Source organism: Eublepharis macularius, chromosome 6, assembly GCF_028583425.1.
Source record: "Eublepharis macularius isolate TG4126 chromosome 6, MPM_Emac_v1.0, whole genome shotgun sequence".
NCBI classification, from domain to species: Eukaryota; Metazoa; Chordata; class Lepidosauria; order Squamata; family Eublepharidae; genus Eublepharis; species Eublepharis macularius.
In genome coordinates, this window is record NC_072795.1 from 86,601 (window position 1) to 103,650 (window position 17,050).

At 45.5% G+C, this 17,050-nt stretch overlaps 2 pseudogenes; both read left to right on the plus strand.

Moving 5' to 3' along the window:
* The first annotated feature begins 519 nt into the window (after positions 1-519).
* On the plus strand, positions 520-3,744 carry LOC129331938 (S-adenosylmethionine sensor upstream of mTORC1-like; annotated as a pseudogene).
* Positions 3,745-4,597: 853 nt separating this feature from the next.
* Positions 4,598-6,853, plus strand: LOC129331939 (protein phosphatase Slingshot homolog 2-like; annotated as a pseudogene).
* The last annotated feature ends 10,197 nt before the right edge of the window (positions 6,854-17,050 follow it).

The window sequence follows — 17,050 nt, forward strand, 5'->3', positions numbered from 1 at the left end:
ACAATAAATTTTAAAATTTCTTAGAAGAAAAAAAAAGTGAGTTCTCAGAACCTTTTGTATTTCCTTTTTTGTACAGGAACAGATGTCATTATGGCAGATTTAGTTTCATGGTAACGAGATTCTGAACCAGATTTTTAATTGTTACATTAACTTAGAAGTAAAATAGGATCTTCTGGCTCACAGAAAGGGATTGAGCTGGCCTGGCTCTCCCCAGAATCTGAATCATGAGGAGCATCTGGGAATTCCATGAAGCTGTATGCTAGTGGTTCATCTGCAACATCTGACCAGATATAGCAAGCAGAGTTCAAAAACTCCTCTTCATCTACACTGTTGAAATGCTGGGGGATATATAACACCGCAGGAACACCGAGTTCCTGCTCACAAAGTAACTAGTACTTTTAAGTGAGATCTTTCTAAATGCAATGAGATGCATGTGAGAAAACTTGGAATATTTGAAACATTTAAAGCCCAGGGATTCTACTGCAATTTTCCAGCTTTTCAGCATCATAGCATGGCGATTTTGATGGGAAGAGTCAGGAGTAATAATAAGCACCGGCACCTGCACAAGAAATACTGTGAAGTGGGAGACTTTGACAAAATCTGGCGTGAACATTGTGAGGATGAGGAAACTGTGAATATGCTGAGGCAATGAAAACCCTGGCAGACAATCACTGGACTAAAACCTGTGAAGGAGGGCCGTATTGAATGGTGTTGCAGTGTGTGTCAGGAGTATTTTCAAATTGGTGGGAAAAGGAAGGCACTCGAAAAAGATGAGAAACGAGCAGTTCTTGCTACACAAAGTACTCAAACTATGAGTGTTCACCTGACTCCAAAAATAGAGAATTCTTCTGAAAACTTCATCAACCCCACTTCTTTAATGGATGAATTGCTGCATCCTTCAGAGAAGGTCAGATTACTTGATGTTGTCAGCTGTTTTAATCCCTTTCTGAAGTTTGAAGAATTTTTGACTGTAGGTATTGACATTGTGCCAGCAGTTGAGAGCATCTACAAATGTGATTTCTTAAACCTCCAGATTCAGCAGCATCTTTAGCTGGCACAAGATGCCATAGATGCTTTTCTGAAGCAAATGAAAAATCTTATTGACTCTCTGCCTGGAGAATTATTCCATGTTATTGTCTTCTCCCTTCTTCCTTTCACCCTCCCCCTTTGGAACAGGATAGTCACGGGGGAATTGGCAGCTGCCTCTCCAACAAATTCTCTCCACTTTTTTTTAAAAACTTTAAGATGGTAGACTTTTTTGCTCCCGCAGTCAAGTTATGAAGCGTCCACCTCTAAATTGGGCAGGGGATCCACGGGTGCTGCTCGCTGTGCTTCATCTCAGCATGGCTGCCTGCAGCATTGGCAGAGGTGGCTGCCAGATCTCCCATCTCTTCAATCTCTGGCTCTTTGCCTGGGCCTCTCTTGCACCCAATTAAAATCCCTGGCACTCAGTGCCTTGAAATAATTCTCCTGTATTCTGAATATTCAGAATAGTGAGATAGAAATGCAAAAGATGGCCTCACGTTTATCCTGCTTCCCAGACTGCTCTTCTGTGACTTTTGAAATGGATTGTGTACCTACACTTTACATTCAAAAAGGGCTGTTTTGGACTAATACAGGAGAACTGCAGATAACTGCATAAACACATGACAAAGCTCTACACTGCTGGCAAGGAAGGACTGACCCATCATATGGGTAGAGAATACAGCAGCTTGTGCCTGCATTTCTTAGGGATGTAAAGAAAATTGTTTTCTTGAACCAAGAGAGTAGAATCAAATAGTATTTACAAGGTTTCTTGACATTGCTATATGCAAGGCTATACAAATAAGAAGTGAAGAGACCCACTGTAAAGCTCTCCTCTTGGTAGCTTTCCCTCATTTAATGCTAACTGATTGGCCTATGCCACTACTTTGAAGATTAGGAAAATGGATGGGGCAGGAATGTAAACCTCTGGGCCCTCATTAGGTACTCAGCAAGAACCACAAGCCTGCAGGAACATGCATTACACAGAGCTAGCATCTAACTCCTCTGCCATGTTGGCATCACCCATGGCAGACTGTTGCCTCTAGGGACCTGCTCCTACACATCTTCCTGGGCCATTTATGTCACCTGCATTGCTGGCCTTCTGTGTGCTCGGGCACAAAGGCCCTTGAACCATGTGTAAACTGCCACCTCCAGATCATGCTTGTCCAGTGCCAGAGATGGCATCACTACATCCTGACCTCCCCATTCTTGTCCAGTGCTGTGCAGCAATGGCTCTGTGTGTAATCCTGTGCACAGAGGATACACAAAGCAAGAAAATGACATGTACAGGGCAACGTTTCATACAAATTGAATGTGCACTGGTCATTGTGTTAACAGCCCTTAATCTGAGTTTTAAAAATTCCTTGTCAAAAGGAATTCCTGTGCCAGCCTTTAAGAAGTTCCATTAAGACCAATATGAAATCAGTATGAATCCAATGGTACATTTCTCTTTTACATCTCAACAAGAGACGCAGCCATCCTTTCGATTATGGGATGCTAAAAAAATTCTCAATTGAATGACAAAACGGATTTTTGCTGAGCAGAATAAGAGTTGACAGTAGCATATTCAGATATATGATTGATAAGCAACAAGAAATGAAGAACTCAATGCAGCCAAGTTAAGCACTTTACGTTTCCCTGGGAGAAATATTAAGAGAGAAATATTAAATATGAAGTACCTATAACATTGGCATCGCTGGGACTTTGCATTCATTGCAGCCAAACTTAGCACATGGTTCCCCTCCCCCACAAACTAGTATTTTTTAAGCCATAAAGATAATCTGACCTATACAGCTAAACATTATCACCGTTTTGCTGGTATACCATACCAAGCAGAGTGAAAGCTGACTTTTTAAATGGATTGTGTTCTTAACTCTTTACATTCTAAAAGGGCTATGTTTTGGACTAATACAGGAAAACTATAGATAATGGCATAAAGAGATGACAAAGCTCTTCACTTTTGGCTGGGGAAAACTCCCCATTCATATGGGAAGAGAATACAGCAGTTTCTGCCTGCATTTGTTAGGGATGTTAAGAGAATGGTTTGTTTACCATGTTTGTTTACATTCAATTAGTATTTACAAGTTTTCTTGACATTGCTATATGCCAGACTATACAAATATGAAGTTGAGACCCATTGTAAAGCTCTCCTTTTTGTAGCTTCCCCCCTTTAAGGCTAACTAATTGGTCTATGCCACTGCTTTGCAGATTAGGAAAATGGATGGGGCAGGAATGTAAACCTCTGGGCCCTCATCAGGTGCCATCAGCAGGAACCACAAGCCTGCAGGAACATGCATTTCACTGAGCAACTAGTCTACAAGTGATGTGATGTGTGAAACAATGGGGGGCAGAAAGCGAGGGTTTTTTTAAGTTTAAATGGGGCCAAGAGTGACTTCACAGGAAGGGACAGTTTTGTGGAAGGGAGGTAACTGAAGTGATATCACAAAATGGGCGTGTTCAGCCAGCAAGCAGGGGATGACATGGGCAAAATGTTACAGTTCCTGGCTGCCTGTGGCCACTCAGATCCAGCAGGATGTGATCAAAGCTTACGGCTTCAGTAACAATGGGGAAGGAGTCCTTGAGTTTGCCTGCTTGATAAAATCTTGTGAATCTCAGGACCTGGAGATTGCCAGCATGCCCGGGAGGCTGAAATCCATGTTACTCCCTCCAATGACGCTGCCCCCACATGGAGCTGGAAATGGGGGCCTGGCAGCATCCTGAAGCCCTCAGCCATCTCTCTGGCCCCTGTCAGTGTCCTGGCAAGCACGTTAGTTGCCTGGATTCTGGGACATTTGATTTTTTTGATTTCCGTATACTCTCTTGGACTTTGCCCTTTCTGTGACTTCCTTTTGTGCAGGACAAAGTTTCGGTGTAAATATTTTTTTTTGTCATTTTTTCTGAATGAGTCTGTGTCAAAGTTCACCGCAGTGGGGACCCATTTTAGGGGCAAATAAGATGGAAGTGTTGCTTCATTCTATGTAAACTCATCCTGGAACCCTAATAAGTGCTGAGACTTTATATACATGCACATGGATGGATATATATATATATAAAAATGTAATGTATATATATAAAAAATACTGGGCAGTTGGGCAAAGAGCAGAGAGAGGACCACAGAGTTCTCTGGGCTGGGAATGGTGTCTTACAATTAGGTCAGAGGGTTCAGGACTGGATAGAGGGGATGAGGGATAGTGGGGGAAGAAGCCGGAGCTGGGGTATCTGGAGGGGGGAGTGTACTGGAATGGAAAGGAAGTGGAAGCAGCAGGGAGCAGGAGAGGGAGAACTCCCAGCTTTGTGGGGAAAGGAGGATATAGCCCCAAATGCATTAACACAAGTGAAGCAAGAACAAGGACTTTTCCATTGTTGAGGAGGGTGGGAACAGGGTCCGGTGTCGTGGTTGTACTGGCTGCTCAACAGATTCCCTGAATCTCTTCCTTGGGGTGGGAATATCTCAATCCGATGGACAGCTCCCAAAGTCATCACCTTCCACAAATTCACTTCAGCAAGCGATGTCTGGAGTTATGGCATTGTGATGTGGGAAGTGACGTCCTTTTGAGAGAGGCCATACTGGGACATGACCAATCAGGATGTGAGTGACACTTTCAGGTCCTTGAAGGGGGTCCTCAACCTGAGGCCACCCACCAGATCTCTTGGATGGGGTCTCTGCCTGTTTTCCACCCACCCTCATGATGGCCTGTGTTGCTCTGAGGCTGCAAGTTCTTCTTTTCTTTGCTGCTACACTGATGTAGCAGAAAGGGTTATCAAATATTACAGTTCTTTAAAATTAAGCTTTTGCAATTTTGCAATAAACAGGGAAACTGTCTGCCTAATCAAGCTTGCTAGGCCTAAAAGTGGTCGGGCCAGAGTTTGAGTCTGCCTCAGTGGCTTTCAGTCAGCAAATTTTGGACCAGGAGTCCATCCACCCAGTTGAATGTTTGTTTCAGGCACAGCTGGAGTGAACGGAATAGAGAAAAGAATTTGGCAGCCAAAGCATCTGTCCTTAAGACAAGTCTCTAGTCCTCCTGACCACAAAACTATTCTACTTCTGGGCCTGGGACAATAAACCTGGGAAACCTGAGCATGGAGAAGGAGCCAGCTTGCTGCCAAAGGAGGCAGCCAGAGAGCCTTTGAAACTGGATCAAGGAAGCATGTCAGTCCCACAGATGCCTCGCGCTAAGCTGGAAGAGAGTGACAACTTGACAGAAGACTCGCTGGAGAGTCATCTGAATCCTGGGCCCAACTGGTGCCCAGGCTCTGTGCAGCGTGCCACCCTGGAGTTTGAGGAGTGCCTCTGGCAGGAACAGGAACTCCAACACGCCTCCCCTGTTGCGCCATTACCCATCCACAAGAACTCCAAGAACGAATCAGCAGCGGCTGATGCATCCTTGAAGGGCAAGGATGAAGAACCATCTCCTGAGCTGGCCCAGACCTCCAGGGATAAGGAGGCTGCAAGAGTTGGGTACACCAAGAATGAGACGGGTTCCGAACAGCCCACTGCGCTGTCTGTCTCTCCCCCTCAGGATGACCTGTTGGAGAGCTCTCATGCAGAGGTCTCAGGGTTGGCCAAAGAGCAAAGAACAGTGATTTCAATGGAAGGCCACAAAAAGATCCCTGCTCCTTGCCTTCTCCCAAAGAGAATTGAGATTATCGAGTACACCCATGTGGCCAGGTTGCCCAGTCTCTCTGGAGCAGATTTCCCAGCAACAGAGCAGAACCATGAATCTGAGGTGCCAGAGAAAGCCCAGGTGATAGTTGCAGCATCCATGGTTGATGAGAACTGCAATGCACCATTATGCTCTGAAAATCCTCTTGACTGTTATTGAGGCCTTCAAGACTGGAGCATGGGGACTTCAAGAAAGCTGTCTTCTCCTTGGGGAGTCTTGAGGAGGAGGACTTTGGGGCATTGACAGACCCGGAAGCTTCACTGTTAGTGAGCCAGGTAAGCTGTCCGCCCCCACTGCACTCAGATTGCCTTGCTCCCAAGCACTTTGTTTGCTTAAAGGGGGTCACGCAGGACAGCACAAGCTCAGACCCAGAGCCTGCCCCTTTGCAGGGCTATGCTGGAAACGGACAGTTTGCATTTGAGGAGTGAGGGGACACCTTTCGCTGAAGGAGCAAGGGGGCCCTAGCACAGTGAAGCCTGGGGGACTTAAACATGCCCTGTCAGCTAGACCCATCTGCTGGGGCAGCTCCAGAAACCATGGCTGCCTCCTCTCTTTGCTGCAGCCTCCCCCACAGCGCCAGCAGTGACAGCATGCAAGACATGAGTGGCAGCCCTTGCTCAGTGAAACAATGCGCAAAGGAAATGGAGGCCCAGATCCAGCAAGCAGGCCTCACCACGCCTTCCCACATGAAACGATCAGCGTCCTTAACCACGCTCGGTTGCCTGGATATGTTAAAGGACACTCTCTCTTCCTGCGCCAGCCCAGCCTCCGTTGACCCGCTTCCTGCCATCTGTGGCCAGAGAGAGCATGCAAATGCTTTGGAGCACAGTGCACAAGGCCTGGATGTGACACTTTTGCCCCCTGTCCTCCAGGCACACCAGCTAACAGTGCATTTTGTGGAGCTGCTCGAGATGACAGAATGCATCGCCCTCAGCAAACCATTGGAGAGGCCGCCAGCACAGTATGCCAAAGAGTTCAGTCTGACTCCACCGCTCTCAGAAGTGAAATTGACTAACCCCCAAACGGCTGGGTTGCCGGGTTTGCCGATGCCCCTAAGGCTGGCTGTGGTGCCCAGGTATCAACACGGTAGAACTCGACTGCCAAGGAGACTGAAAAAAGCAAATGATAGGAAACGTGCAACCAATCCCCTGTATAATACCACGTGATCTTTGGTCACCCCCCTTGCCCCCTCCATTAAAAAAAAAAAAAGAAATCCTTGACATTTTTTGCAAAACCATTATTGTGTTCTTCAGATGGGGCAGATGTGATATATATTGAAACATGCACATTATTGGTTAATTTTATATACGTTTGTCATTTTTACTGTTCCTGTTGCATGTAGGTTTCAAGGTGGCTGGTTCCTTGGTTCTCCCCCACATGAGTGACTGCAAAGTTGCAGTTTTATTATTTTCATATTCTACTTCCTGCCTTTCCCTTCCAAGGGACCACAGGCCAGTACAAGAAATACATTTTAACCACAAGAACAGAAAATGTTGTCAGTGGCAGAAGCTCAAACTGTAAGGGGCGGGGGCCCTAGGCAGGATTTTCAGTCATTGTGAGTCTGGGTGGGCATGCTGGCCTTGAGCAGAATGTACACTTCGATGGGAACGTACATTTAGGACCTTGGGGTAGAATTCCAGAACACTGCATCAGAACAGTGCATTCACAGGGAGAAGGCACAGCCAGCCAGTTGCAACAAAGATCTACTCGCGTTTATACAATTTTGCACTGACTTTCATTGATGATATACCCACATTCACCAAAAACTTCCCAGGGCACCTCATACACTTAGAAAAACATCTCTGTTTTGAAAAAGGCAGTCTTGACAGTAAATGCTAACAAATGCCACTTGGGGTTACCAGAAATCATATATCTGAGACACAGAATAGGAAGTGGGAACATACCACTGTTATAGGACACAGAGGAAGCAATTAAGAAACTAGCCATATCACAGACCAAAAAACAAGTGAGTGTACTCCACAGAACGGAAGGTATCTATAGATGATTCATCCCAAATTTTGGGGAGATTGCAGTTCCCCTACATAACCTCATGAGGAAGGGCAACCCACCCCACAGTAAAGTAGGCAGAGAAGTGTCAAGAGGCTTTTCAGTCTTTAAAAGAAGCCTTCATATCGAAGCCTGTGCTGTGAGCCCCAGAGTATTTTATGCAATTCATCATAGCAACTGATGCCAGTCAGGGAGCAGTTCTGAAGCAAAACCAACATTGTCTAAGACATCATGTGTCTTATCTGAGCCGTAAGCTAAATGACAGATTGCAAAACTATTCACCTGTTCAGAAAATGTGCCTAGCCATCATATGGGCTCCCTCCAAGCATTATATTTGGCACTAAACACACATTATTAGGAGACCACCATTCTTTGAAATGGCTGCAAACAATTAGAAAAAACAACGCATTATTACAGAGAATGTCCTGGTGTATCCATGAATGCAATTTTAGTAGCCACTCATAAAAAACAAAGAGAACACTGTTGCAGATTTCTCAGTGTGAGGTGTAGGTCAGTGACCAGAGGAAAGTTCCCAGACCAGAGCAACCCATGCTGACTAATGGCCAGTGACAAATAACCGGACTAGAGTAACAGGTGATAAAAGTGAACCGATTCAAGTACACAGACCCGAGAAAACAGATGACCGGCACCCAGAAACAAGTACCAAGACGAGATCAGCCAGTGATGGAGAGTGATCTGAGGTGGATGTCCAGCCAAGACTGAGTAGGGGTGATCAGAGACCAGGAAGTCAAGACCAAGTCCGTGAGAGTTGACATCAGACCGGAGAACAATTGTGTGCCTGACAAAAGGGAAGAAGAGGATCCGACTTTAGCAGAGGCAATGGCAGAGACTCCCAAGGGGTACTGCATTGCGAAAGGGATGCTACATGCTGCCCTTCTGGGAGAGACAGTGTTCTGCTACGAAAAAGTGGGGGATCTGTAATGTTTTGTATTTAAATACTTTAGGCTTCTTTTCTGCTTGCTAATGTGGGTTAATTTATTAATGTTAGTTTAAATGGAGGCCTCTGAGGACAGAAGGAGGGGGCAGGATGGATGAGTGGAGTATAATCAGATTGGACAGTAGCTGCACCACAGAGGGTGGAGTGAACTGCAGTACTGAGTGCTGTGAGAGAGCCCAGCACAGGCTCATCCCTTCATGCCCTCCCTCTGCCAATCTGCATATATTCACATTGGTGGCAGGTGACTATCTAGCCTCTTCTTAAATGCTTCCAAGGAAGGAGAGCTCGGCACCTTCTGAGGAAGCCTGTTCCCCCAAGAAACCACTCTGTCAGGGAGTCCTTCCTAGTGTTTGGCCAAAAAATCTTTTGCTTTAATTTTGTCCCAGTGTTTCTGGTCCAACCCTCTAGACACTCTCCATCTTTGAATTGCTCCTTTGAGCATGTTACAGCTTGTCAACATCCTTCTTAAACTGTCATGCCAAAAACTGAGCACAGTACTCAGAGTGAGGTCTAACCAGAGCAAAGCGATACCATCACTTTGTTAGATCCGGATACCATATTTCTGTGGATACAGCCTAGAATCGCATTTGCCTTTTTATCTACTGCATCACACTGCTGACTTATGTCCAGTGTGTGATCTATTAAGCCCCCTAGATGCTCTTCATATGCACTACTGACAAGACAAGTCCCCCTCATCCTATAATTATGTCTTTGGTTTTTCCTACCCAATACAGAAGTTTACGTGTATCTCTGTTGAAATGTATTTTCTTAGTTTTAGCCCAGTTTTCCAGCCTGTCAAGATCATCCTGAATCTTGGGTACCAGATTGCATACAAGTAAGTTGTGTTAGGCCCAGATTTTAAGCTAGAGTCTCACCTGAGCTGTCTCTGATTCAGTGGTCATTCTGACAGCCTCAGCGTTTGTGGGATCAGGCACAGCTTAATACAAACACTTTCTTGCCCTAGAAAAGAACAAGGGAGGTTAGTGAGAGGGGCTGCTTGAGGGGACAGGCTTTGGCTTTGTGATAGTGCCCCCCTACTCAAAGTACACAGGAAAACCCTTTCATATAACCCTGTAAGGAGGGCAATACAATCAGCCCCACATTACAGATCGAGGACATTGATTGGGTGGATTATCTCAGGCCCCCTTGTGAGTTTGTGGCTGAGCTGAGAACTAGCCTTCTCCAGCTCCTACAGTCAGCCTTTCTGTCACACCACCTGCTGATAAGAGCATCCCAACTCCCACTATTTCGCTCATTTAATGATCTGACTATTTTGAAAAACGCAATCGTGGGGGTTGTGATATACAAATAAAGTGGCTCAAGAGTTCACTTGGTTTCATGATGGCAGTTTGTTCTAGATTATTGCCAGGTTGCAGTGAATCAGACTGCTGTTCCATTTGGCCTGCTACCACCTGCTCTGATTAGATTTCCTAGCCTGTCTTGGATCAGTGTTCTCTCTGTCTCTTTCTGGATTCTCTTTTCTACGCTACAGGACTGAAGTGGATGGAATTTGTTTTTATTTTACATATTTAATTTTATTAATATATCAGTAAGTAAAGCCCTGCAAACTCAGCTGCATACTCAGTTTTTCTAGATAAAAGGTGTGGGACTGCAGAAGTCAACCAGACTTCAGCGTTCAGAGACAGAAAGGTGGGATGTGTTTGATCCCGTCGTCACAGTCTCTGCCCCCCCAGCCAAAGCTCAGCCAGCAACAACAAAGGAACCCCCCTAAAAGACATATACTTTGCAAAAAGTGAAAAGAGTCCAGTAGCACCTTTAAGACTAACCAACTTTACTGTAGCATAGGCTTTCGAGAACCACAGTTCTCTTCGTCAGATGCATGGAGGGTATGAATCTGACTGTGGTTCTCTGTAGGCCGGAGTAGGCATGCCACACAGCCTCCATTAACTGCTCTTTACATTTCTACATTCCTGATCTCCTGGTCAGTTGGCACACAACAGGAATCAGGAAGTAGTTGTAACATGTTTCATCTTGTTCTCTCATCATTCACAGAGCACAACATTCCCATACACTCTAAGTAACATTCTCCTATGCTCAGAAGCTCATGATGTACCTTTCTTTCCGTCATGCTTCCTAGATAAGGCAAAAGTCTGATCACAGCATATTTTGCTTAGTTGGCTGAGAATGGAATGTGTAACTTGTAACTGTTGCTATAGCCATATTTGGGCATCCGGGACTTCCTGAATACAAGCTAATAAAACTCTCACCTCCATCTTTGGAGGGACAGACTTTGCATCCAGATCCTGCCTCGTGTCGTTCTCGAGAGCCTATGCTACAGTAAAGTTGGTTAGTATTAAAGGTGCTACTGGACTCTTTTCTATTTTGCTACTGCAGACTAACATGGCTAACTCCTCTGGATCTATTGCAAAAAGTGGAAACCCACAATTCAAGAGAAATCTCTGTATAAGACCACATACAAAAAAGAGATCTTAATAAATATTTATAAATAGATTATAAAGTCCAAAGTGACTAGGTGCTACAATACATTATAAAGACATTAAAGACAGTCTCTTCTCAATAAATATGAACTATTTACTTCAGAGAATATCCATATCTCACAATAAATATTCTGGCACAGAAATAGGTGTGTTTTTACAAAATTGGATGAATGGCCAAATTGGGAAAATGCACTAACTTCAGAAAGTAGGAAGTTCTTTCTCTTCTTTACTAGGTGAGATGAGAAAAAGCATTCCTGAAAGAGAATTCAACAGGTAAGTTCAACAGGTAAATATCAAAGATGAACCTACATGGACCCAACAAGTGGCCAGCGGCTTTATTTTGTTTCATTAAGTAATCGAGCCCAGACATGCGCAGAGCGTGAAGAGGCTAGCTCTGCATTCTGGCTGGCTGCATGACTGGCCCACAGCAGCTCTTCCCTGGACTGAGCTTCAGCTGCTGATCCTCAGCCCATCATGGTTCAGAGCGCCCACTGCACAAGCAGGCTCCAGTCTCAAAAGCCAAAGAGAGCCGAGAAAAATGGGCCACACTTTCCTGTCTCATTCCCAGCTAAGGCTGCCTATTACGCAAACTGGAGAAAGCCAGACTGAGACGGTTTAGAAGATCGTTAGCCTTATCCAAGATTTGGGTGTGATCTCAGTTGCACTGAAGCTGAACAGGCTACTTTCCTGGCAGAAGAGCCTTTTAGCAAGTTATAAAACTAAGGACTAGGAACAGAGGGGCACCTGCAAGTTTGTTTTCTGTTTCCCCTTCTGTGTGATTCTCTGTCTGTGCAGGCACGCAACCATTACGCATATGCAACACAGCCGCTCAATATATTTGATGCTGTCCCTGGTGCTGAACTGACTGTTCTCTCAACTATTTGTCTTCGGACAAAAACCAAAGATGAACAACTGTCTCTTAGGCAGGGAATCTGTGCCAGAAAGAGTGCAACAAGAAGCCAGAATTTGGTACCAAGGCAAACAGCAATCGCTCTCCTTCACTAAGGCGCAGCCACATCGGCAGAACTCTGCCCATTTCTGAACAGAAACAAAAGCAGGCAGAAGAGAGTGCAAGTTACACCAGATGTGTATAAAGCATAGCAGCTTACTATCTAAAGGACCCCCATGGGTGACCACACTAGGCGACACCAGTTGCTAAGGCACTGTGTTAAAGGCGCACTTATCAAATGCTTCAATATCTTGCAGGCACGGACACACAAGTTTTCAAACTCTGCATCTCACCCCTCTGAACTTCAAACAAGCCACGTATCAGTTCCTTCTGAGTTCTACCAGAGCAGACATTTCCCTACTTCTCCTCCTTTGGAAAGGCAGGTCTGTACTCCCCAAGAGCCACCACCACGCATGCTGACAGAGAAGAGCCAGCAGCCAGCACTCCAGTTTGTGCCTGCAGAGCACAAAATCATGCTCCCTTGGAACAATGAGGCTATGACCTAAAGGCTTCTGCAGATTATTACAGAAACATCTGATCTAAGACCTTGACGGAAACACAGGGACAAAGAGTTATAAATAAATAAGGTGGCATAAGGTCCTGCATTTCTTTCAAAACCAAACTCTCCGATTCTTTAGCTCAAACATCCGCCCAGCAGTATTCACACAGAAGGGGAAAAGGATATCAGAGAAGGGCTTCGATGGTTCACACCTGACCTGCCGCAGGGCACAGTTCTAAAGCAAAGAGAGGGCATTTCTGAACCAGCCCACGGCCGCAGGCACTTGAACCAGCCATTCCCACCACCCACACAAACCACCCACTGCAGCGGGTGCCTCACCGGAGAGCCTTCGCCTTCTCGTCTAGGTGGACGGATGCAGGAGAGGTGAACAGTTTTCTAGTCACCAGAGTTAAGCTTCACCACAACGGCATCTGCATTCAGCACCTGCATCACCTGAGCAGACAGAGGAACAGGAATCGATGGGGAATCCCAATGCCATCCTGAGCTCTGTGGGCAGGAATGTTCTCTCATCTACAGGAAATCAACTACAGGGCCAAAAGGCTCCCGAGAACCCCTTTTTTATCAGCAAGTTTTAGGAGGAGGTCAGGATTTCTCCTACACAGCCCCACAGTCTCCCCACCCCACCCCAGGCTCAGAGCAGCACCAGAGGCAAAACAGGCTCAGCTGCCCACCCACCCCCCCGGGCCCAGAGATGCTGGCGGTGCCTGCTGCAGAAGGCAAGCCCGTGAGCCACACCAAAGCACTCCCAGAAGAGCAGACAGGCGTCTGTCCCAACCCCTCAGCCAGCCCTCAAGTGCAAGAGGGAGCATGAGGCTGGGCAGACCATGGTCAGCCCAGCAGAGCTTTGCTTGGCCTCCTATTCGGCCAGTCTCACCTTTCCCCAGATACACCATTCCATACTCCTTTCTGGCCTTGGCGAGTCTTGTGCTCCACTCTGAAGCAAGCCTCCTTTCCTTTCCGAAGGGATTCACGGGCTGGAAATCCCCACGGCTGGGAGGAGAAAGCAAGGCACAAGTCACTTGTGGATGAAGTCACTGCCATGCAATTCTAGCCCTACCCCTTCTTTTTGGACAAAACCGTACTTTGCTGTAGGAAAGCCACCAACCTTCCTGCTGACAAGAGGACACTGTTACCTTCACCTCACCTGCTTGACAGGCTATCCTGAAACATCACTGAAATCCACCCACTACCAGTCTTGCAATAAAAACATATCCCTCTGCCACAGATTAACAGGGCCCCACAGCAATCTCAGGGATGACCAAACCCACTAGGTATCAATCGCTCATTTCTATAAACCATGTCTGAGCAGATAAGAGTATACCCGTAGGGCTGGCATTTCAAACATACGTACGTACATACATACTGCTTTTTCAAGCTTTTAAAAATCAATTAACGTTTTGCTGCAGCACAATATTGTTACAGCAACAAAGTGTTAATTTCAAGCTACCATTTTTTAAGTCTCTAACGCTCTTGATTGCAAAGTTGTAAGGGGAAGTGTGCAGCGTGCACATTTCACCTTATCAATCTGGAAGGAAAACGACTAGAGAGTGACCATTAGTTCTGGGGGGGCCAAGTGGGGTACTCTCCAGGAAGATCCGTACTTCAGTCAAAGGGCAAGGGGCAGAAGCACCAAACACACAACTGTTGCTTGCCTTTTGAATAGCGCAAGACCCCCTGGTGCTTTACGCACAGGTTCTATTAAAGGCTGAACAGAAGCATGAAGAAATTATCCTACTTGTTAATGATACAAACTGGCAGCAGCTACAACGACTGTAGAGGAACAGATACACATTCCCAGCAGTCTCGATACCAACCATGGCGAGGACCAGCTCTGCGCCTCCTTTTGTGTCACCAACAGCTAGGAGTCAGTGTGAACAGGCCTCTTGGCAATGCAAAGGGGTTCACCTTGGGAAATAAACATTATGGGGACAGAACTACAATTACCTTCATGAAGAAAAACGGGATGCCAGGGAGCAAGTCTGCTAGATTTCAAGTCTTGAAGTCTCTCTCGACTGCTGGCAGGAAAGTTCCCCTCAAGCATGAACAAACTTATAATCCTACAAAATTTGTTTCCATCCGTTACCTCCAGTGGGAGAAATGTTTTTGTGTCAAAGATACACAGGTTATACCCATCTTCTAGAAGATCAAGGACATACTTCACAGAGGGATATCTTCCCTTCAACACCCTTGACACCCAAAACCTTGAAAACGCAGCTTGTTTGACAGTGAGGTGTTTTATGGGATGTTCCTTTGGCTCAGATAGCTTATAATTTTTTTCATAGTATTTGACTCCTGAGATGATTCTCAAAGATTGGGGACCTTTATTTTATACTCTTGCCTCACCCTCCTCTTCCGCTCGGAGAGTATGCTGGGAGATGGTTCAGTGCCTTCCCTGCTGGTGCTGGGCTCAGACTGGGAACTGGGCTCTTCCATTGTCATGAGGGGGGTGGATCTCAACTTTGTCCTGAAGGCTTCTGAGAAGGGCCCCTCTTCAGTGGCAGAATCCGGCACAAACACACTCTCTTCCAGAAAAGGCTTTTCGACTGGTGGAGCTCCAGGTGAAGCTGTTTCTGAGGGAGGGCATACCAGGCTTGGCCTCTGGAGGAGGTCTTCTTTGCCATCTGCAGCCTCCGTTGCTGATGGTATTGCCTCTCCCTCACCTTTTTCACCTTTGTGTGGGTGGCCTTTTTCTGAACTGACAAATGTTCGCTGTTCAGAACATTTCCTTTTCCAAAATTCTGTGGATCCTTTTGCCTCCTCGATTGTTTTTTGCGGGAGCTCAATTGTTTCGTTAGCCTCCTTTTTTCAGTTTTTATTGAAACTGCATAAAATACAAAAATGCAAAAAACATTAGAAGTCGTAAAATGATAATTACAAATGACAATGAAGCAATACATAGTGCATTGAATTACAACAGATTGTAGCTGGTTAATTACAGATTACAGAGAGAATGTGCTTAACAATACCCAACATGGATAGCCTTAATGTAGTAAAACAATATTTAATAAGAGCGTAAAGATAACTTACACATTGGCACACACGCTTGACAGCTTGCTGTTGATTCTGTATTTTGTCCTTTACCCTTCTCTGAATTTCATCTAGCCTGGATTTTATGACATGGACCTGCTCGCTGAATGCCTTTATTTCACTCCTCCTCTCCTCAGCTTCCTTTTCATAATTTCCCAGTGATTCTTTGTGCCTCAAAAGCCTTTCTTCCTTTTCTTTGGCTCTGTGCAATATCCGCTTGGCTGGCGCTGAACACTTCTGAGAAGAACTCCTCTCCAACAGCAGAATCTTGCACAAACATGCTCTCTTCCAGAAAAAGCTTTTGTCATTCTGAGGAAGGGCATATTGGATTGGCCTGCTTTCTGTCAGTACGAGTGCTTTTTCATAATGTATCCTGAGAAGGTCTTCTTTGAGATTTGCAACATCAGTGGCTGATGGCACCACCTCTTCCTCGGTGTCTTCACCTTCTTTTTCCGGGCCTTTTAAAAAACTGACAGCTTGTTACTGTGGCTTAAACCAGCAGGTTAAAAATAATTTTCTCTGGGTGCTCCAGCCCAAGTATTTCTGAAAGAATGGTGCATGTTAACTAGTCAATCAATTGCCAAAGCATGTTTATATTACAACTAAACAGAGTATCTAAATTTTCCAGGATGGCATACTTTGATAGATCTAAAAACAGAAGCTTAATTTTCCCACAAAATGTTCACATAGACAACCATTCCGCATCCCCTAAGCTGTCCTTAAAATGTCTGAATCTATATTCATTGTAGGCCTGGAGTTGGCACGCCACGCAGTCTACATGACGACTTCCTGCATTCCTGATTCCTGGTCGATCGGCACACCACCCAGGAACCGGGAAAGTAGCGTCAATATGTTTCATCTGAGTGTAATAAAAGTCACTCATCCTTCTCAGAGCACAATACTCCCATACACTCCAAGTAATACTCTTACATGTCTTAAGGTCCACTGTGTTCCTTTCGCTATGCCTGATAGATAAGACAGAAGCCTGATCACAGCATATCTGCTTAGCTAGCCATGACTGGTTTAGAATGTGTAGCTGTTGCTATAGACATATATGGGCATTGCTCTTATCCGGGTTCCTGAAAGCTTTCTCAATAAAACAGTCGCCTCCATGTTGGAGGGACAGACTTTGCATCCAGATCTTGTCTCGTGTCGTTACTACAATTCATAATACGAGAGGCAAGCAAACCAAAGGGCTCAGATATTTAAGAGCAGGAAATTACACAAGTTCACAAGGTGGGCCCAGTGCACAATCCTCTAAATGTTACAGAAGATGACATCTCCAGGAGTCAGGGCTAGACCAGCCAGACCCTGGCTCCCACTATCAACAATAATAATAATGACATTCGATTTATATACCGCCCTTCAGGACAACTTAATGCCCACTCAGAGTGGTTTACAAAGTGTTATTATTACCCCACAACAATCACCCTGTGAGGTAGG